General features: G+C 46.6%; 1 protein-coding gene and 1 long non-coding RNA gene across 2 annotated transcripts in view; one reads left to right on the top strand and one right to left on the bottom strand.

Moving 5' to 3' along the window:
- Positions 1–15,342, top strand: part of TSPAN18 (tetraspanin 18) — a 203,859-nt gene that overhangs the window by 42,818 nt on the left and 145,699 nt on the right. The window lies entirely within an intron of this gene.
- Positions 1–15,342, bottom strand: part of LOC137538602 (uncharacterized) — a 33,420-nt gene that overhangs the window by 8,925 nt on the left and 9,153 nt on the right. The window contains exon 2 of the long non-coding RNA XR_011024846.1: positions 590–655. This is a non-coding gene — a long non-coding RNA (uncharacterized lncRNA). The remainder of the gene's footprint in view (positions 1–589; positions 656–15,342) is intronic.

Raw genomic sequence — 15,342 nt, forward strand, 5'->3', positions numbered from 1 at the left:
AATTGATGAAAAGTAAAGTTAGTTTTAAAAGGTGTGTAACGATCAGATCGTTAGAACGAACATTACATCACGTAAAAGCACCTATTGCGCCTGCGCATAAAAATGAAAAGTTCCATGGAGAAATAGTGAAATGCGCATGTCAAGCCTAGTACGAACGACCGTTTCCAACGATGTACTACTTTTGCAAACGATCGTCGTTGGAAAAAATCCACCAAGCTAGATTGTTCGTTTTTAACGATCTAGCTCGTCCGTCGTTAGACTTAATAGTCATTGGCTGTTTTTTTTTAAACGAACGTCATTTGAAACGATCGGGGAACGATCGTTTCAAACGACTATAGTCGCATGTGTGTACACACCTTTAGTGTGTTCCTAGCCCAGTGATTGCTAACCTTGGCACTCCAGCTGTGGTGGAACTACAAGTCCCATGAGGCATTGCAATACTCTGACCGCTCTAAGCATAACTCTAGGAGGAAAAGGCATGATGGGATTTGTAGTTTTGTCACAGCTGGAGTGCCAGGGTTAGCCATCACTGTCCTAGCCTGTTTCTGCTCGAAATCTGTCAATCAAATCAACTTCTTTCTTACTTCACCTGATCCAATATCAAGCTGCAACATCAAGCCATCATAGCATGTCATTGACCATCGCTGGTAATAACCTGAAAAAAAAATTACAATTTTTGTTTACTTTTGTGTTTTAAAATGAATTCGCCACTTTCGTAACGCCATGTTTATAAAACGCTGCCCACATTCTTTTATGGAGGTGATGAATGCGTTTATCGCTGTTCAGTCATCAGTGTAAATTCCCGATTAGGGATGCTCATTCAAATTTCGCAGGATTGAAATTCCCACATTTCTGATTGGAAAACAGAATTTGGATTTCCGCGGAGATACCGCATCACCGCAACTCGGTAATTTTAGCCCAATTGCTGAACTTGGAAGCGTTAAACCAGAATCAGAAAATGCAGAGTCAACTCAGAAGTATTTGGCCAATCAGAACATGAAAAAAATGACCAAAAAAGACTCCTCGTAAATGGAAATCAAATATCTGTGAAATCTGTAATCCGCGTTGGTGAAAATTAGAATTTCTTCAGAATCTGAAATCTATATTTCCGACCCTATTTCCCTATTCCCGATACACAACTCCATACGCTTTTAGGCCTGCTTCACACTACAAAACGCAATCTTAATTGATAAGCCCTTAGCGATTTTGCAAAGGGATTTTCAGAGCAATTTTTAAAAGGAATGTGCATTTTTTCACATTCCTTTACGAAAAATTGCTCTTCAAAATGGCAGCCCGTTTTCCATTTTGCTCAAATTGAAAAGCTGCAGTGAGAACACCCTCATAGAGTGACGCTAAACTAAACACTGCGGTGATGAGGCGGGGCTAGTGTGGATCCATCCTTAAAGTGGCCATACCCCAATAGATTGCCATACAATGTGACAAACAGATCAATCTCTTCACTGTTTGATATAGGGCAAGGCTGTGGGCCATCGGTCTAGTGCCACATCATCATTCATTTTTAGTATTTATATAGCGCTGACATCTTCTGCTGTGCTGTACAGATTATATTGTCTTGTCACTTTAAATGTCCCTCAGAGGAGCGCACAATCTAATCCCCTCCATAGTCCTATGTCTATGTATGTATCGTGTAGTGTATGTATCGTAGTCTAGGGCCAATGTTTAGAGGTAAGTCAGTTAACTTATCTGTATGTTTTTGGGATGTGGGAGGAAACCAGAGTGCTCAGACTCAAAGGAAACCAACACAGACATGGCGTGAACATACAAACTCCATGCACATGGTGCTTTGGCTGGGATTCAAACCAGGGACCCATCGCTGCAAGGCAGGAGCACTAACCACTGCGCCACCCTGCTGCCACATCTGATTGAAATTTACCATCCAAACATAATTTTTGGTTGAAATGCAGCTTATTGTATCACAGATAACCATCAGAATCAATTGTGGTGATTGAATCTGCCAGTAAGAACCGATATGTATGGCCAGCCTTGGTTACTAACCGATTGATTGGTTCCACAGAGAGAAGCAGCGGTGACATTGGACGGCGTCTCGCTCTCTGGTAACCGTGAATTGACTTTGGCGTATATCTGCGAACGCTTTCATGTTTGACGAAGGGATTTGTCCATTATTCCGGAGTAAAAGCTGCTGTTTCCTATCTATTATCACAGGACTCCAGAAGTTTGCCGAGTCCTCCATGCCCCGCCCCCCCTCCAGGATTACTGGCCATTAGGGGTATTTAGGATTTCACGCCCTGCATGTTGCAGTGTGTGATAGGAATGTCAGATTACCCCCACAACTCCCCCCCCCCCCCCCCCCCTCCGATCTGCTGACAGCTGAAATGTGAGGATGCTCAAGTTTTATGGCGAACGCCGTTCCCTGCGGAAACCGTGAAATGCCGCGTTAAACTGCTTCCTTTTATAAAATCTAAATCGTCCTGTTTGTGTCTAATGGGAGACATGTGGCGGGGAGAGATGAGTTACAGGCGCCGCTGATGAGAAGCGGCGCTGATTCCGGTGAACAAGGAGAAGAAAAAAAGTTACAAGTAAAAATTTCCATGCAAGTGTGTGTAGTAGTAATACAGTATAATGTCCTTATAGTAAACATTTGGGTATAGTAAACTGTCTAAGTGTCCAGGTCATGGCCAAGCACCTGATAACACCTGGTTTAGTAAACTCTGATATAATAGAACCTCTATTATAGTAAACCTGTTTGTTTGTTTGTTTGTTTTTGGCCCCTGCGGTATTCTGTATCTGGCTATAGTGGAAAGTCGGCAGGCACATGCATCATACATCAGTCGGAGACCATGAGCCGTGGGCGGGGCTGGCAGCCGCTTGCAGCCTGCTTCTATCTGCACACTACTGTGGACCTGCGTGGATTACCTCAGAATCAGAATCTTTATTTTTGCCAAGCACGACTGGGTCGTACCTGGAATTGGGTTTGGCACGTACAGGGGTACTGATACATGAAATAGTTACAGGACAGGACATGCAGTAGGAACAGAACATTATATAGCATTTATACAGAGGTAGACTGTGTGGCATAAGTACCACACAAAAACTGAACAAAAAAATAACCAAAAAGATACACGTAAGCTGGAGCATCGTCTATGTGCAGAGTGCCTCAGTTCGGGCATGATATTTGGGGTGGGGATAGGCATTTCCATGGAGAGAGTTCAGAAGGTTGACAGCCGAGGGAAAGAAACTGTTCTTATGTCTTGAGGTCCTGGTGAAGATGGATCGGAACCGGGGCCTTCGTCTCGAGGGGAGCTGACTAAAGAAGCGGTATCCTGGGTGTGAGGGGTCGTTGGTGATCTTTAAAGAGACTCTGTAACAACAAAAACCTCCCCTGGGGGGTACTCACCTCGGGTGTGGGAAGCCTCCGGATCCTAATGAGGCTTCCCACGCCGTCCTCTGTCCCTCGGGAGTCTCGCTGCAGCCCTCCGAACAGCCGGCGACAGAGGCGACTGTAGCTTCAATATTTACCTTTGCTGGCTCCAGCGGGGGCGCTGTGGCTGCTTTCGGCACGGAAATAGACGGAAATACCTGATCTCCGTCGGGTCCGCTCTACTGCGCAGGCGCCGGAAACTTGTGCCTTCGCAGTAGCCGGGAAGGTAAATATTGACGTCACCGCTGCACGGAGGGCTGCAGCGAGACCCCTGACGGATGGAGGACGGCGTGGGAAGCCTCATTAGGATCCGGAGGCTTCCCCCACCCGAGGTGAGTACCCCCCAGGGGACGTTTTGTCGTTACAGTTCCTCTTTAAAGCTCTGGAGTTCAGCCTAGAGTGGTAGAGGAGTTCTAGAGTAGGAAGGGATCTCCCGATCTTCTCCGCTGATCTAATGACCCTCTGCAGTTTGAGCCTGTCGCTGGCGGAGGAGCTGGTGTACCACACCAGGATGGACGAGCATAGGACAGATTTGATTGTGGCTGAGTAGAAGTTTGTCACAAGCTTTTGGGCCAAACCGAACTTTTTCAGTTGGCGGAGAAAGAAAAGCCTCTGTTGGGCTTTCCTCTGTGTTGAGGCAGTGTTGGTGTTCCACCTCAGGTCATTGGAGATAATTGTGCCCAGAAGACGGACACTGGGACTCTTTCTACTTCCTTGCCATCAATGCAGATTGGAGGCGGGGTGGAGGCGCGCCTCCTGAAATCAACGATCCTCTCCACAGTTTTCGCTGTGTTCAGGACCAAACCGTTCTCTCTACACCAGTGGCAGATGCTATCGACCAGGTGACGGTACTCCGTCTCATCATTTTTGGTGATGAGACCGACAATGGTCGTGTCGTCGACAAATTTGATTACTTTTACAGAGTCTGACGTGGATTTACAGTTGTTCGTATACAGAGAGAATAGAAACGGCGACAGGACGCAGCCTTGCAGGGCTCCTGTGTTGGTGATCCTAGGCTGTGAGGAGATAGTGCCTAACCTGATGACCTGGGACCTGTTGGTGAGGACGTCCATGATCCACAGGCATAGGGTGGGGTGGACTCCTAGCGCAACGAGATTGTCTTGGAGTATTTTAGGACTGATGGTATTAAATGCCGAGCTGAAGTCCAGTAGGAGGATCCTGGCGTAGGAGTCTGGTCTATCCAGGTGTTCATAGGCGAGCTCCAAGCAGATGTTGATGGCATCATCGGTGGACCTGTTTGCTCTGTACGCGAACCGGTGCGGGTCGAGCAGTCCCTCAGTAGAGTGCTTGAGGGGAAGTACCATGCTTTCAAGAGCTTTCATGATCACGGGTGTAAGTGCCACGGGCCTGAAGTTGTTGATGTCGCGGATTCCCTGCTTTTTGGGGACAGGGATAATGGCGGACCTCTTAAAGCACACGGGTACTTTTCCTTCCTGGAGGGACCTCGTGAAGATGGAAGAGAGAGTAGGTGCGAGCTGACGAGTGCAGGTTTTTAGGCAGGCTGGTGACACCCCGTCTGGACCCGGGGCTTTCCTAGCATTTAGCCTTAGCAAGTGTTTCAGCACATCCGCCTCCCTCACTGACGGTGGGTGTGAGTTAGGGTTAGGACCCGAGGCTTCAATGGCAGATTGTGCAGATGGCTGTGGGAGTCTTGCAGGTGCTGGCTGGTTCTCGAATCTGCAATAGAAGTCACTGAGACTCTCGGCAAGCTCAGTGCTGGGCAGTGGCGTAGCTAAGGAGTTGTGGGCCCCGATGCAAGTTTTACAATGGGGCCCCCCCAAGCACTCTATACATAGCAATTGATACGGCGCACCAAAATCTGCCAATGGCAACTACAGTGTCAGAGGTGCAAGAAGGGGATGGGGAACAGTGTTCTAATGATTACCACTATTCAAAGTATCTATAGAAGTCATTATTATGAGCAAAGGACCAATAGAGAGCTAATACTGTAGTTGAGGGAGGCCCCTTCGGGGCCCCTCTGGTCCAAGGGCCCCGATGCGGTGGCTACCTCTGCAACCCCTATTGCTACGCCCCTGGTGCTGGGTGTGGCATGCTGAGGGGGGGGCTTGTAGTTGGTGGCAGCCTTCAGCCCTTTCCACACAGCACGTGAGTCGTTTAAGGAGAGGCTCTCTTGCAGCTTTACCGCGTAGCCCATCTTTGCGGACCTCAGCTCTCTGTTTAGGTCGTTTCTTGCCTTCCTGTGTTCATCCTGGTTACCAGACTTATGTGCGGCTTCCTTGCTGCGTCGTAGTTGTCGTAGTTTTTTTGAGAACCACGGTTTATCGTTTGGATACAGTTTGAAGGTTTTTGTTGGAATACAGGAGTCCTCGCAGAAGCTGATGTACGAGGATACATTATCTGCCCACTCGTCCAGGTTAAGCGATTCCAGAGCCTTCCAGTCTGTGCAGTCAAAGCAGGCCTGAAGTTGTAGTTTAGCCTCACTTGACCACACTTTGGAGGACTTGGTGACTGGTTTTGAGGTTTCCAGGCGCCTTTTGTAGGTTGGTATCAGATGGATGATGCTGTGGTCAGATGATCCCAGTGCTGCCCACGATTTCGCTTTGTATGCATCCTTCAGGGCTGTGTAGCAGTGGTCGAGGGTGTTGGCACTTTTGGTGGGGCTGTAGATGTGTTGATGGAAACGAGGCAACTCCTTGCACCAGCTGGTGAGACCTATGCTTCCTGTGTAAGCTGCTGCCTGATTACTGAGAGAGTTTCCTGTTATCTGTGACTTGCTTGTGCATGGCTGCAATGCTACAGCATCATCCAGGCTTCACAAACATGTGGACAGAGGTGCACACTGTCAGTACTGTATCTGTTTTACCTGGGGAGACTATGCTTTTTGTGCAAGTTTTTGCCTGATTATTGCATGCAAATCCCAGCATATTGAGCACTGTGCATTGTGATCTAGTTTAGATGTTGTCTGTGCTCGTTCACATTAGGGGCGTTTTTGGCCTTTTTTTCAAGCGCAGGCGATTTTTAGAAATTGCCCCCAAAACGCTTGTGCAATGACTCTCTCTATGAGAAGGTACATATCAGTGCGGTTTGTGCGCTGCGCGTTGAGGAAAGCGGTGCCTGCACCATTTTTGGGGCGATTTTCGTCCAAAACGCGCAATGCTGTGATTGCGTTCACATTTTTTAGAATAAATACATTGTATTCTTTTCCGGGTCAAAGAGTTCACTTCCTGACTCGCTTCTTAAAGCGGCTCTGGCAAAGTGCTTAGAAAAGCGCTTTTTCAAAAAAACGCAGCGCGCAGTGGAACGCTCGGAGGGGGAAAAAGCGCACAAAAACGCAAAACTCTTGAATTCTTAGGTGTGAATGAGGCCCGACTGAAGCATTGTAAAGAAAAAACTGACTCCCAATTATTGAATGAAGTAAGGTACAGCAGCACTATAGTATACTTGTATGTGCTTGAGTTAGTATGACCATGATCTAGTAAACTTCTGATATAGTAAACTACTTTTCCCAATCCTTTGGAGTTTACTATAAAGGGATCCCCCCCCCCCCCCCCCCCACCGTCTCTTCTTCATCTCTCCTCTTATCTCACATTTCCCTCTCTTCGCTCCTCCTCCCCTCTCTGACTTCTGCTTAGTTTTTTATTCTCCTCTTTTCTCCTGTCGTCCTGCTCTCGGCCGGGTGTGGTTCTTCTCAATTTCTCTTTCTTGGCTTGTGTCTCCGTTTTCACTCACATTCCCTGGCTCTGTGTGTGCCTCTAATTCTATACTTATCTCTGTGTGTTTGGATGGATCTGGAAGGGACTATAGCCCCTGGCTGGATTTTATTGCTGTCTGTTTCCCTGCTGGGTACAGTTTCTCACACTGTGGTAAAATAAAAAGGAGATATACCTCAATTCACTTATCTCCTGTCTTTAATAACGTTTCTAGAGTTATCACCATGGTGATAAGGCATGTCGTATTCAAGAAATATTATACCTCAGGCAAACCTAATGTTAACTCTTCTGTCGTTAAGTTGAGATCTCTGAAGTTAACTCTTCAATCCTTAAAATAACTCCAGAATACTGAAAATAAGTACAGAGCAGGTAACTTAAAGGGACTCCCAGGAGTGCCCGAAATTAAAAGCAGACACTTACCTGGGGCTTCTTCCTGCTCACCTGGCCCAGGTTAACGGGGGGGCCGGCGGAGGCTGAAGGAGAGGAGCCAGGAGGACGTTGCAGGACCTTGTCGCCTATGGTGAGCTGGAAGAAGCCCCATGTAAGTGTATTCTTTTAAATTCGGGCACTCCTCGGAGTCCCTTTAAGGAATGGAGAGATAAGATAACTCTCTCACTGTGTGGTGGCAAGTTTTCTCTTGCCTTATTATCTCCAGCATGATCTTAGTGAATTGAGGCAATAGTCATAAACATATTGGCCTCAATTCACTAAGATCATGCTGGAAATAAGGCAAGAGAAAACGTACCTCCACACAGTGAGAGAGTTATCTTATCTCTTCATTCCTTAAGTTACCTCCTCTGTAGTTATTTTCACACTCGTTTAATTAACAGCCTGTCTTTAACTTTAGAACTCTGCAGTTATTTTAAGGATCGAACAGTTATCTTAAAGACAGAAGAGTTAGCTTTCGGTTTGCCTGAGGTAGAATGTTTCCTGAATACGACATGCCTCATCACCATGGTGATAACTGTAGAAACGTTATTAAAGACAGGAGATAAGCTTAGTGAATTGAGGCCATTGTAGTTGACAGAATCACATCTTCTAGTGTATGGCCAGCTTTATAGGTCACATTCACAGGGGTGCATTGCGGTGTGGTGTAAAGCGGCTTACCACACTGAAATGCACCAACTATGCAATGTTCATAGTGCGGCGGGGGCATTACGGCGCAATGGTTGCGGAATGTTAACACACTGTAGGTAGTGCATTACCGGTAAACACCCAAGTTAACAGTAGAAGTGAAGCATACGTTTCATTGACTGTATGTTTTACTGTACTCGACACAACACAAGCATACTGTGCAGCTCTCCTGTCTCAATCCAGTCAACACACCCATCAAAATAGGGGCCAGAGTGTTCATTAAGGCCTTGTTCACATTATAGGCATTTTTGTTAAATTGTAAGCGCGGTGCGATTTTCAAAATCGCCCTGAAAGCGATTGTGCAATGATTCTCTATGAGAGTTCATATCAGAGCGGTTCGTTTGCGATCAACTTTGAAAAGCCCTGCTTGGGCCATTTTTGAGGTGATTTGCCTCAATGGAAGGTTTAGGAAAACGCAAGTCGCTCACAAAATAGCTTTGACAAGCGATTTGCGTGAGCATTTTTAAAAAAAATACATTGTCCTGTTTCCGGATTTTTTTCCGGATCAAAAGACTGAAGCACTCTGCAAAAGCGCTTACAAAAACGCCCACAAAAAACGAGCGAACGCATGGAAAATTGCCGGAAAATGCTTTAAAAAAAGCGGAAAAAGAAACCCACTGCGGACAGATACGCGAGCCGAATGCAATGTGAACAAGGCCTAAAAGGGTTGATGCTACTATTAAAATACAAACACATAATGGAAAGACCGTATTCTTTGGAGAAATCCTTGAAGCTTAGAAAAATTGAGGGCGAAAGAAGAAAAGGAAGGCAGAGTCAAGGATGGATAGACAGTATATGTGACACTATGAACATGCCTATGCAATGGTTGAAAGAAGCCATGAAAGAATCATACTGAACTAAAATAATAATGAGGTGGGATCTTAGCACAGCAGGTCATTTAACTGAGGCCTCTACGGATGTTTTTTTTGTTTGTTTAAAGGGAACCAGAAGTGAAAGTTTTGTATGGATGCTGCCATATTTATTTCCTGTTAAACAATATCAGTTGCTAGGCAGTCCTGCTGATCTCTGGCTGCAGTAGTGTCTGAATCTCACACCTGATACAAGCATGCAGCTAATCCAGTCAGATTCTTTTTTTTCAAAGCACCTGATCTGCAGATCAATTTCAGCATGAAATGTATTGTAATGTAATGCACCTGATTGACCATATCAATCCAGCTTGCTCTATCGATATATTTGACAGATTTCGGCCCAAAATCTGTCAAATCGTCTATTGGGCATGCTTGTTGCAGCACCGATATTCATCCGATTCATTAAAATAATCAAATTGGATCGATTGAGCCGCAATATCGCTAGTTGTGTGTGGCCAACTTAAAGTTGCCTGGCAGTCTTGCTGATCCTCCGTCTCTAAAACCTTTCTGCTTGTTTCTGGTGTTATTCAGAGATTCAGACGCCAAATAAATCAGCAGAACAGCCAGGCAACTGGTATTGTGTAAAAGGAAACAAATATGGCAGCCTCCTAAAGGTGGCCACACACTATAACATTTATTTTAAATATCTGTTCAATTCAAGAATTGGCATCAATTTTTCCGACCGATTGTAACATTTCAAAAATCTGACCAATGTACCACACACCTATGGGAAATGTTCCCTCAATTATAACAAAAATGATTGGAAACTCTGAGAAAATTGCATTGGTGTATATATTAATACATTGACAATCTACTCTACACCATTCAATTTCAGTAAAATCCACTACTCCCGGTCAACTTTTATCGAATAAAAACGGGAAATTCGATTGGATTTCTTGCTCGAATGAAAAAAAAAAGCTTTGCCGTAAAATCGGATCATTTTATTGTATCGTGCGTGGCCACCTTTAGGGCTCATTCACACTAGGGGCGTTTTCGTCCTTTTTGCAAGTGCAGACGATTTTTAACAGCGCGGTTCGTGTGCTGTATGTTCAGCAAAGCGCTGCCTGGACCATTTTTGGGGCGATTTTGCCTCATTTGAAGGTGTAGGAAAAACGCAAACTCTCACAAAATCACTTTGTGCAGTGATCGTGTTTTTAAGACTAAATACATTGTATTTATTATTTTTCGGGTCAAAGAGTTTACTTCTTGACTTGCATCAGGGAGTGAACTAAAAAAACGCTTGGGAAAAGTGCGTAGAAAAGCACTTTTCACAAAAACGAAACGACCACCCAAGCTTCGGGAATAAAAAAAAACGCAGTGTGAATGACCTTTTAGTCTTCTCGCTACAGTTGTCCTGGCTAAAGGTATCAGAGGCAGAGGATCTTCAAGGCTGCCAGGCAACTGGTATTGTTTAAAATTAAACAAAAATACCAAAAATAACTTCTAATAACACCGAGCTTTAGGAATTCGGTAAATCCTGGCCTCCTGATTCCTCCTCAGTCTGTTCTGCAGAAACAAAGGCAAAGTGTGAAGGTTTGAGTGAAGTTTGGGAAGAATGTGAGCTGGGATGCAGAGAGGGATTTCATCGTTGGCCAGAGTTCAGAAACTCGATCTGATCCCAATTCTCAGGCCTCTCACCTCAGAAACTCGATCTGAGCTGAGGGACCGGCTGGCCGGCTGGCTCTGTCCACTCCAGGGAGCGGCTCACACAGGCGGGATTCAGTAACTCGTGTTCAGTGGGGGGAGATCAGAGGCTGTGCTACACTGTATGGCATTACTGTCTGCCCCTTCAGACGCCACTCCAGGCACGGGGTATTCTTCCGCCACGGAATAAACGCTTGTGATTGGCTGATGCCAAGCAAAGACTGGTACACAAATCCAATTTTGATTGGCCAGTTTTACCACTATGAGAGTTTACCTTCACAATCTGTTCATAACATTCAAAATCTGTCGGCCCGCATACTACATGGAGGCGGTACCACAACTGGTGACTGATCTGCCAATCAAAAATCACTTTTAGGGCTTGTGTACAGGGGCACATCTGTTGTGGTTGATTTATGTATGTAATGTTTTGACATTTTCCACGATCTGATCTTTCAAATTTGGGAAACGGTGAAAGCGTTACAACCATGGGTGGGGCCCAAGCAGTCTCTTCCAACGGATCGCAATTATCACATCGTGAAATTCTATTGTTAATAAGCACATTAAAGGACACCTGAAGTAAGAGTGGTATGGAGGCTGCCATACTAATTTCCTTTTAAACAATGCCAGTTGCCTGGCAGCCCTGCTGATCCTTTGAGGCCACTTTAACAGTGATGCATCACTGTGTAGCGGCCGCTTTGTAAAGTGGCTTACTGCACTGAATTGCACCGCCTATGCGTCCACAGTGCAGCGGGTGCGTTGCGGTACAGACGGGTACTGCATGCAGTGCGTTACTCCAAAACATGCGTGGAAATGGTTACAGTGAAGCATACCTTTCTTTGACTGCATGCTTTACTGTATGCGACACAATGCACAGTGGAGCGCTGCTTTCCCAGTCTGTTGCATTGCTGCTGTCTCAAGGAACGCAAAGCAACGGTCACTGTGAACGTGGCGTAATACTTTTAGGACTTGTTTCCATGCAGTGCATCACTCCCGCCAGGAGGGGGGGCAGGCTTGCAATCCCATTCATTATTCAGCGGTGAATTACTGCAGCCAAAGAGATCTGTAGGGCTGCCAGGCAACTGGTATTACAGGAAATAAATATGGCAGCCTCCACATCCCCCTCACCTGACCTCCGGTACACTTGAACTCATTGATAAATAATAATACTCTTGCCAGGTAGAGGAACACATCTGAGGCCGGTTTCGCCCTGCACCGCTCCGCCAAAAACAGGATTAGTGCATTAGTATGCGGATGTTCACTTCCTGTGGCTGAAATGATGGCACGCGGTAACATAGATTTTTCCCTTGCGTCAGGGATGTGGCTAAAAATCATTTCCGTTGCATTGCAGTGGGGTTCAATAAATATACAGCACCGGTAGGTCAGGTCAGTAGTTCATATGGGTCTGGAACACTAAAAGACTCTCATTCAGCTGTGACAATAAAAAAAATTAAACCTTCCTTTTTTAGCTTTTAAACACAAAATGAGCAGTGGGATTCTAAAACAGGTCCTCTTTAGGAGTAGGAGGAAAGATGCAATGGTTTTTCTCTCATCCGTTTATTTTCAGTTCAGTGGTAAACCCCTCTAAAGACCAGGCAATTTTTTTCATAATCCGACATTGCAGCTTTAGGCTGGTTTCACAGTAGGACGTTGCGTTTTAGGGGACGTAATGGTCGCATAACGTGCCCCTAACGCAACGCCTGGTGCTCTCTGATGTGGACGTCAGAGCGAGCCGCGTTGTGCAGCTCACTCTGGCGTCAGTGATGCCGTGATGGACTTATGCGGCATCACGTGGTCCCACCCGGCCAATCGCCGCACAGAGCGGCTGCTCCAGGAAGTAAACACTGCGCGTCACTGAGTGCTGTGAATATTAATTAGCCATGTGCCTGGCCGCTCTCCCCTCCTCCAGAGGGCCCAACCGTCCCGATCTCGTCGGGACTGTCACGATTTGGGGGGGCTCTCCCGCTATCACGGTATGAGCCCCCCCAAGTCCCGGCGGCAGTGGGCAGCAGTAAAAAAAAAAATGATCGAGGCGCCAGCCGCGCCTAAGTGATATGCGGGATGCCGGCCATATCATTACTACCTCCCTCCCTCCTTCCCTTGAGATCTGCCCCCCCTGTGTCCCCGTTAGCAGAGTGCGCAGCGAGCGGAGCGGGCTGTCATTACCTGCGTCCATGCACGCATACCGATGTCCGGCTTCACTCTGCTTCCTGTGACGTCACAGGAAGCAGGAAGCTGGAGAAAGACATCGGTATGCGTGCATGGATGGAGGTAAGATGACAGCCCGCTCCGCTCGCTGCGCACTCTGCTATGGGGGACACAGGGGGGCAGATCTCAAGGGAGGGAGGGAGGTAGTAATGATATGGCCGCATCCCGCATACCACGCGCGGCTGGCGCCTCGATCATTTTTTGGCACCCATCCTCACCCTCCTCCCCACCCACGGGCAGGGTGTATGAGGGTATATTTAATTAAAAAAAAAAGAATAAGGGCATAAATATTAATAAAACAAATATATAAAAAAAACGATGGTGGGCGTGTCTTGGGGGTGTGGTTAGGGGTGTGGCCAGTGTCCCGGTTTCTTAGTTTAAAATGTTGGGAGGTATGCTCCTCCCCAACATGACTGAGCATGTGCAAGCAGTCTAACGCGGCTCAGCCGCTTATAAAGTACTGCATGCAGCACGTTGTCTTATGGCGCAGCGTTATAATGTAACGCAACGTGGGCACTGTGAACCAGCACATTGATTTTTCATTACTGTGCGGTGGGCTGCGTTACAGGCTGCTCTAACCTGCGCCTGTAACATCCCACTGTGAAACCAGCCTTAAGGCCAAGCTGCAGGGCCGCACAACACAGCACACTAGTGATTCCCCCCCCCCCCCCCCCCTTTTTCTCCCCAACAAAACAGAGCTCTCTGTTGGTGGGGTCTAATCGCCCTTCAGATGTTTTTTTTAAATATCTGTTTGTTTAATATTTTTCACAATTTCTCTATTTTTTCAAACCCCTCCCTCCCCCCAGCTGGCCAATCCTGGCGATCGGCTGTCATAGGCTTCTTCCCCAGGGGGACAGCCATGTCACATGGCTGTCCCCAGTACAGCGCTGCTGCAGATCGCAGCGATGTACGTGTAAATAGCGGAGGTTACGCCATCTAACAGTCTCCCCGGAGACTGAAAATGGGGTGGAGCTCCGCCCCCGAGCAGGAGATGCGTGCGCGCACAGCCTGCGCGCAATCTCCTGCAAACTGCAGCCCCTGGGGCTGCCGCCGTGGCCACGCCCATTGGCGTGGAGCGGTCCTATAATAGTTAAAGGGAACCTAAACTGAGGATATGGATATTTTTCCTATTAAAATAATACCAGTTGCCTGACTTTCCTGCTAATCCTGTCTTTCTAATACTTTCAGCCACAGCCGCTGAACAAGCATGCAGATCAGGTGCTCTGACTGAAGTATTAGCTGCATGCTTGTTTCAGGTGTGAGATCCAGATACTACTGCAGCAAATTGATCAGCAGGAGAGTTAGGCAACTGGTATAATTTAAAAGGAAACATCCATATCCCTCTCAGTTTAGGTTTCCTTTAAGAATAATTCTTCTATCCACTGGATTATATTCGTTGTTATCCCTCCTCCTGGTAATGTGGGGAACAGCTTGGATCTGTAGCTGTGATTTGCGTGGAGCGAGCGCAGCAGAAAGCAGCGGTGATGGTTTCCAGCGCCGAACCGGTAAGGAGAACAATGCAGCCATTTCCTGCGGCCTCTCCGCCGCACAATGGCACTCCCTTCAGCACTACAGAGATAATGAGGGAAGAGGAAAGCGATTATCAGAGTCAGCATTCCACCACACACGTGCTCCGAGACGGAACCCAGCCAAGTGCTGAGAGGAGAGGCGGGCGGGGTCCCCTCCTTGTGACCGCTTCACCCATGAGTATTGCCAGAAATCATTACATCCGCTCGCCAAGAGAGGGCGCTTCCACTCTGGCCCCTTTCACACTAGTGCGCTGTGTTTCCCTGTTTTGCCGCAGAGTTACACTACACCAGTGTAAGTCTATAGGGCATTTCATACGCGGAGCGGTGCGATGAGCTGGAAGTCGCAAATTTGACGCACGATGCCAGCAAGCGCTGTGACGTGTGGCGACCACAGTCATGTAAGTCCACTCCATCTCAGCTTTTTAAAAGTTTTCGGCGTTGTGGGGCGCATGCGCAGAAGCATGTTTTTTTTTTCTATACACTTCCATGCAATTCTAATTGTCTAATTGTATAATCTGGCCACAGGTAGTGAGCGCTAGAGAGTCTTACTTCCTGCTTGATAATGGGTAGGATGGAGGCGTGTTCTATTTTAGTATTTTTAAATAAAAATAAAAAATTATATAATAAGAAGATATAGACACCAATTCAACTGGAAAAAACGTTTTCATCCGACTAGCAATCTGACAACGCGTTCCACCGGACATGGCCTGCTTCCTATCGATACAAAATGCCTAAAACAATAAATAGGTATATACAGTATATGTGTATACAATGAAATATGGACAGATAATCCTATGTTACATGTACTTTAGTTGCAACATTTTGAATGCATGTTAATTAAATTCATAAGGTTGTAACTAAAGTGCATG

The sequence above is a fragment of the Hyperolius riggenbachi genome, chromosome 11, assembly GCF_040937935.1.
Source record: "Hyperolius riggenbachi isolate aHypRig1 chromosome 11, aHypRig1.pri, whole genome shotgun sequence".
NCBI lineage: Eukaryota > Metazoa > Chordata > Amphibia > Anura > Hyperoliidae > Hyperolius > Hyperolius riggenbachi.